Genomic DNA, 6,203 nt, shown 5'->3' with positions numbered 1-6,203 from the left:
GCTTCCTGCAACGTCTGCCTCCCCTCAGTCTCCCAAGTAGCTGGGATTACAGGCGCCTGTCACCATGCCCGGTTAATTTTCATATTTTTAGTAGAGACAGGGTTTTACCATGTTGGCCAGGCTGGTCTCGAATTCCTCACCTCAGGTGATCTGCCCATCCCAGCATCCCAAAGTGCTGATTACAGGCAGGAGCCACCACACCTGGCCCTTTAAATTTTTTAAATTTATTTAAATTTATTTTTAGAAACAAGGGTCTCACTAGGTTACCCAGGGTGGTCTCAAACTCCTGGGCTCAACGGATCCTCCTGCCTCAGCCTCCCAAAGTGCTGGCATTACAAGTGTGAGCCATCACGCCAAGTCTGCTGAAATATTTTTAAACAAATCCCAGACATTGTGTTATTTGACTTTTACGTACTTTAGTGTGCAATCTTCCTTTTAAAAAATGGGCATTCTGAGGCCGGACGTGGCGGCTCACTCCTGTAATCCCAGCACTTTGGGAGGCTGAGGAAGGTGGATCACCCAAGGTCAGGAGTTCAAGACCAGCCTGGCCAACATGGTGAAACCCCATCTCTACTAAAAATACAAAAAATTAGCCAGGCATGGTGGTAGGTGCCTGTAATCCCAGCTACTTGGGAGGCTGAGGCAGGAGAATTGCTTGAACCAGGGAGACAGAGGTTGCAGTGAGCCAAGATTGTGCCATTGCACTCCAGCCTGGGCAACAAGAGCAAAATTTCATCTCAAAACAAACAAACCAACAAACAAAAATGGACCTTCTGCTAATATAATCATAATACCATTATCGCACATAACAAACTTAATGATGCCTTAGCAGCACCTAGTACTTCAGCCTATAGCCAAATCTCGCTGATTATCGCAAAAATGTCTTTTTTCAATCAGTTTGTTTAAATACAGACCAAAACAAGTCCCAGCATTGCATTTGTTTGCTATGTCTCTCAAGTCTCTTTTAATCGAAGACAGTCTCCCTCCACTCCCTTGCCATTGGTTATACAAACCAGTTATACAAACCAGGTTTTGTCCTGTGAAATGCTCCACATTCAGGGTTTGTCTGTTTCCCTGTGGGGTCATTTACATTATTCCTCTTTTCTTTGAATTTCCTACGAATGAAACTTTGCTCTAGAGGTTTAGTTGGAACCTGGTTTAACTTCTTGGCAAAAACACGTCATAGCAGGTGCCCTGTACTTCCCATTTCATCACAATTGTCTGGTTGCTCCACAACATGCAACTTTCTTTTTAACATTTTTTTTTTTTTTTTTTGAGTCTTGCTCTGTCGCCCAGGCTGGAGTGCAGTGGCCGGATCTCAGCTCACTGCAAGCTCCGCCTCCCGAGTTCACGCCATTCTCCTGCCTCAGCCTCCCGAGTAGCTGGGACCACAGACGCCCACCACCTCATCTGACTAATTTTTTGTATTTTTTAGTAGAGACGGGGTTTCACCGTGTTAGCCAGGATGGTCTCGATCTCCTGACCTCGTGATCCGCCCGTCTCGGCCTCCCAAAGTGCTGGGATTGCAGGCTTGAGCCACCGCGCCTGGCCTTTTAAATGTATTTTTAAAAAAATTTTTTTTTGAGATGAAGTCTTGCTGCATCACTCAGGTTGGAGCACAATGGTGCAATCTCTGTTCACTGTAAACTCTGCCTCAAGCAGTTCTCCTGCCTCAGTCTCCTGAGTAGCTGGGATTATAGACACGAGCCACCATGTCCAGCTAATTTTTTATATTTTTAGTAGAGACAAGGTTTCACCATGTTGGCCAGGCTGGTCTCGAACTCCTGACCTTAAGTGATCCGACTACCTCGGCCTCCCAAAGTGCTGGGATTACAGGCATGAGCAACCGCGCCCAGTCTAAAATCTTTTCTTTCAGCTCCTGTAGAATGTCCTCATTCTTTATTACAGCTACGTAGACTCCATTAGATGAACTCACTGGGCCAGGCACAGTGTGCATAGAGTGTAACTTTAATTATGCAAAATTAGAGTTACACCTTTATAGATAACTAAAGGGCTACTTGACAAAGTTCATAAAATGGAAGTTAGAGCCAGATCAGGAGACAGGAAAATATGGGTGATTCAGATGGCAGCACCTGGAAAATCTCAGTCCAACTAGAATCTTCTCTACACAATTGGGAAGTGCAGTGGAGTAGATATTGGGGAGTAACCACAGTCACCACTTACGGTAAGGACTCTATATGTGCTTAAATTGAGTTGATAATTAACTTAGTTAAATCCCATCTCAGTTAGGTTACACAGACCGAACTGAGATTAGTTCAAAATTTTGCAAAGGAAGAAACTGAGGTTGGATATTAAGGGTAAGAGGTTAAATTAAGCAATTGTGAGCTAGATGTTCTGACTTCCAGATTGTAACTAGCCACGTGACTTCCCAGGAAGAGTACTGTCACCTTGTGTGTTTGTATAGTACTTTAAAAACCTTTTTAAAAAATCATATAAATCATATTCACTGTAGAAAATTTTGAAAAACATGTATTAAAAAAAAGTCATAATCCCAGCACCATGAAATAGCCACTTTCAACGTAATGAGTCTTCTTTCAGATTTTGTGTGTGTGTGTGTGTGTCTGTGTGTGTGAGATGGAGCTTTCACTCTTGTTGCCCAGGCTGCAGTGCAGTGGTGTGATCTTAGCTCACTGCAACCTCCACCTCCCGGTTCAAGTGATTCTCCTGCCTTAGCTTCCCAAGTAGCGGGGATTACAGGCACGTGCCACCACACCCAGCTAATTTTTTGAATTTATTAGAGACGGCGTTTCACCATGTTGGTCAGGCTGGTCTAGAACTCCTTACCTCAGGTGATCCACCCTCCTCGGCCTCCCAAAGTGCTAGGATTAAAGGTGTGAGCCACTATGCCTGGCCTTTCAGATGTTTTTCTATACACTCCTACACATATACAAACATGTAACTCCTTGTTAACATCAGTACATCCCATAGGTACATTACCACAAAAAAGGTCTCACTCCTGGAAAAGCATGAATATCATGAGCATACACGTGACCCAGGAGAAGGTACGAAACATTTATTTACATTCTTCATTAAATCACCTATCAGTTCATGTGCCCTCCCTCAAATGGAAGCACTTTTATTTTTGTAGTCTCAAATCCTCTCATTTGTGTCAAATTAACTTTCTTTTTTTTAATTTTTTTTTTTTTTGAGACAGGGTCTCACTCTAGCACTCGGGCTGAAGTGCAGTGGCACAATCACAGCTCAGTCCAGCCTCAACTTGCCAGGCTCAAGTGGTTCTCCCACCTCAGCCTCCCAGGTAGCTGGGACTACAAGCATGCAGCATCACGCCTGGCTAATTCATTTCTTTTGTTTGTTTGTCTTTTGTTTGTTTGTTTTTAAACGTGGGGTTTCACTATGTTGCCAGTCTTGTCTCAAACTCCTGAGCTCAAGTGATCTGCTGGCCTCAGCCTCCCAGAATGCTGGGATTACAGGCGTGAGCCACCGTGCCTGGCCCTGGCTAATTTATTTCTATTTATTTATTTATTTTTAATAGAAATAAATAAATTCTATTTATTTCTATTAAATAAATAGAGATGGGAATCTCACTATGTTGCCCAGGCTGGTCCTGAACTCCTGGGTTCAAGTGATCTGCCCATCTCAGCCTCCCAAAGTGCTGGGATTATAGGTGTGAGCCATTGGGCCCAGCTTAAGTTAACTTTCAACACTTCTGCCCTCCTCACCAGGTCCCAGCACTAAGAGGGCTATGTCAGACCACCAAGTTCCTGGGCATACCTGGAGGAAACTTCAGGTTTTTCAGGGTCTTCAGAATAACATGTTTACAAAGATAAATAAATTTCCCCTTTACTATTGACTACCTCTCACAGCATGACTATGGCATGTTCTTATACTGACTTTGATGTGCCCATACGCCAACAAAATTATCTTACCAAAGACTTCGTACATTATTATGCTGCCAATGACAGAAAACCCAACTCAAGCTGGCTTCAACTATAAAGTGAATTTATTAACTGACATTATGGAAAAATGCAGGTTCAGGCAAGGCTTAATTCAGTGGCTCTCAGAGAGGTCACCAAGAACCTAGTTTCTAGCTGATGTTAACATTCAGTTGCCTCCAGGCTGGCTCTTTTCACGGATTCTACACAGTACCCCTCTCTCGCACCCACAGAGCACACATCTATGTGGGCCACTCCCCTGTGGGTCAAGGGATTTATACTCTTTCAAAAGCCCAAGTCTGGGTCTGAGTCACAGACTCATTCCTGAAAAATCACTGTCCCCAAAGGGTCAAAAAATATTAATAGGCTTAGGCCTGGGTCACCTCCCCACACTTCATGTTCTGAAAGTGAGAGAAGAGTGATTCCCCCAAATAAAAACTGCAGTGCATTTCAGGAGGAGAGACAGACATTGGACAACAAAAACAAACATCCACTAGAGACCCCTTACACAAAAAGGGATGAGGCAGGAGATGGAGAAAGAAACTTTCTCCTCCAGGAATATATGGTTCTTTTTCTTACCTAAAAATGACATTTTACTAATGCAGTGTTAAGTTACAAGGACATGCTCTTCACAACCCTGAAGAGACAATAAAGAGCTCTTGTGTTTATAGAGAGTTTTTTATTTAGTAACCATGAATGGATGCCAGAGAGATTAAGCTTGAGGTCACACTCAAGTGAGTGCAAGGCCAGCTTAGAGGTCCTTCCAATATAGAAAACAGTGGCCCAGAAAGGACAAGTCAGCATTCTGAGCTATCACAACATTTATCCAGCAAGTAATTTTTAAAAAATTATTTTAGAGACAGAGTCTCTCTCTGTCACCCATGCTGAAGTGCAGTGGTGCAAGCATTACTCACTGTGGCCTCAAACTCCTGGGCTTAAGCTCAATACCTATAGTTTTATAAGTACTTACAAACTATAAATTCATGTTATATAATGTTCTTTATTCTGTTATATTTTTCCATTAAACAATAGTTTAACCTTAAAGCCATATTGTGACATCTACATATCCATTGTTGTAGAAAAAAATTTAAAATCTGATGGTAGTAATACTGGCAGTGGCATGGAGCAAGATAAATACTTATCTTCCCTCTTCAGCCTCCTGAGCAGCTGAGACCACAGGCATGAGCTACCACACCCTGTTCGTTATTTTTATTTTTGTAGAGAAGGGTTCTCACTTTGTTGCCCAAGGTGATCTTGAACTCCAGGATTCAAGCAATCCTCCCACCTCAGCCTCCCAAAGTGCTGGGATTACAGGCGTGAGCCACCACACCCAGCCTTATCTATTAAGTAACTCCTAAGGGAAATTGATGCTGCTCCTGCCTGAGTAAATGTTTTTAGAGTAGAGGAAACGGAGAGGAGTGTAGCAATACTACACCCTTAATAGCTCAGCTAGGCTCCCAATGACAAAAATGAAAGAATGAGAAGGGGTTCCTCACCGAAAAAGTTCAGCTGAACTATGTGAGTCACTGTGGGAAATCTTATCTGCAGTCTCATCTTGAAAGTGGAGGTCCCACAACTTCCTACAGAGGCCCCGCTGGTGGCGGGGGCAGTATGAGTGGTCTCTCATTCTGAGCGTGTTCTCCAGTGCGGCATCTCCCTTATCTTTCTGTTTGCTGGTTATTAGCCTTTCACCCCGGGTTCAGATAGTTAAGTTTATCATACTCTTCAATACATGGACGTACTTATCGTCAGTCCCTTGAGGTCCATTGCTTATTATTATTATTTTTTACTTTACTATTTCCCCCCATTGTTTCTGACCTACATTCTCATTTTTCTCTTCTCATAGGCATCCACCTTACAGGGGAATGTTGAGCAGCTTTCAAAAACTCACATTCCCACCGACAGTGAGAATTCTTTTGATGTTCTATGCTGCTGCCAATATCAGTACCATCAGGCTTTTTCATTTTTTCCAAAACAATGGATATGTAATGATGTCACAATATGGCTTTAAGGTCAAACTACCGTTTAATGGAAATATAACAGAATGTAGGACATTATATAAACATAAATGTATAGTTTATAAATACTTTGAAGCAAAAACTCAAGTAACTAGGACTCCAACAAAAAATAAAACACTGCTAGTCTCCAAAAGTCTCTTCTATTCCCCAAGCCAAGACCATGTACTTCTTCCTGACCACAAAACCTTCCCAGCTTGGCATAGTGGCTCATGCCTGGGAGGCTGAGGTAGGAGGATTGCTTGAAGCCAGGAGTTCAAGGCCAGCCTACGCA

The sequence above is a fragment of the Trachypithecus francoisi genome, unplaced genomic scaffold, assembly GCF_009764315.1.
Source record: "Trachypithecus francoisi isolate TF-2019V2 unplaced genomic scaffold, Tfra_2.0 Lachesis_group2, whole genome shotgun sequence".
NCBI classification, from domain to species: Eukaryota; Metazoa; Chordata; class Mammalia; order Primates; family Cercopithecidae; genus Trachypithecus; species Trachypithecus francoisi.
This window is presented reverse-complemented; position numbering follows the sequence as displayed.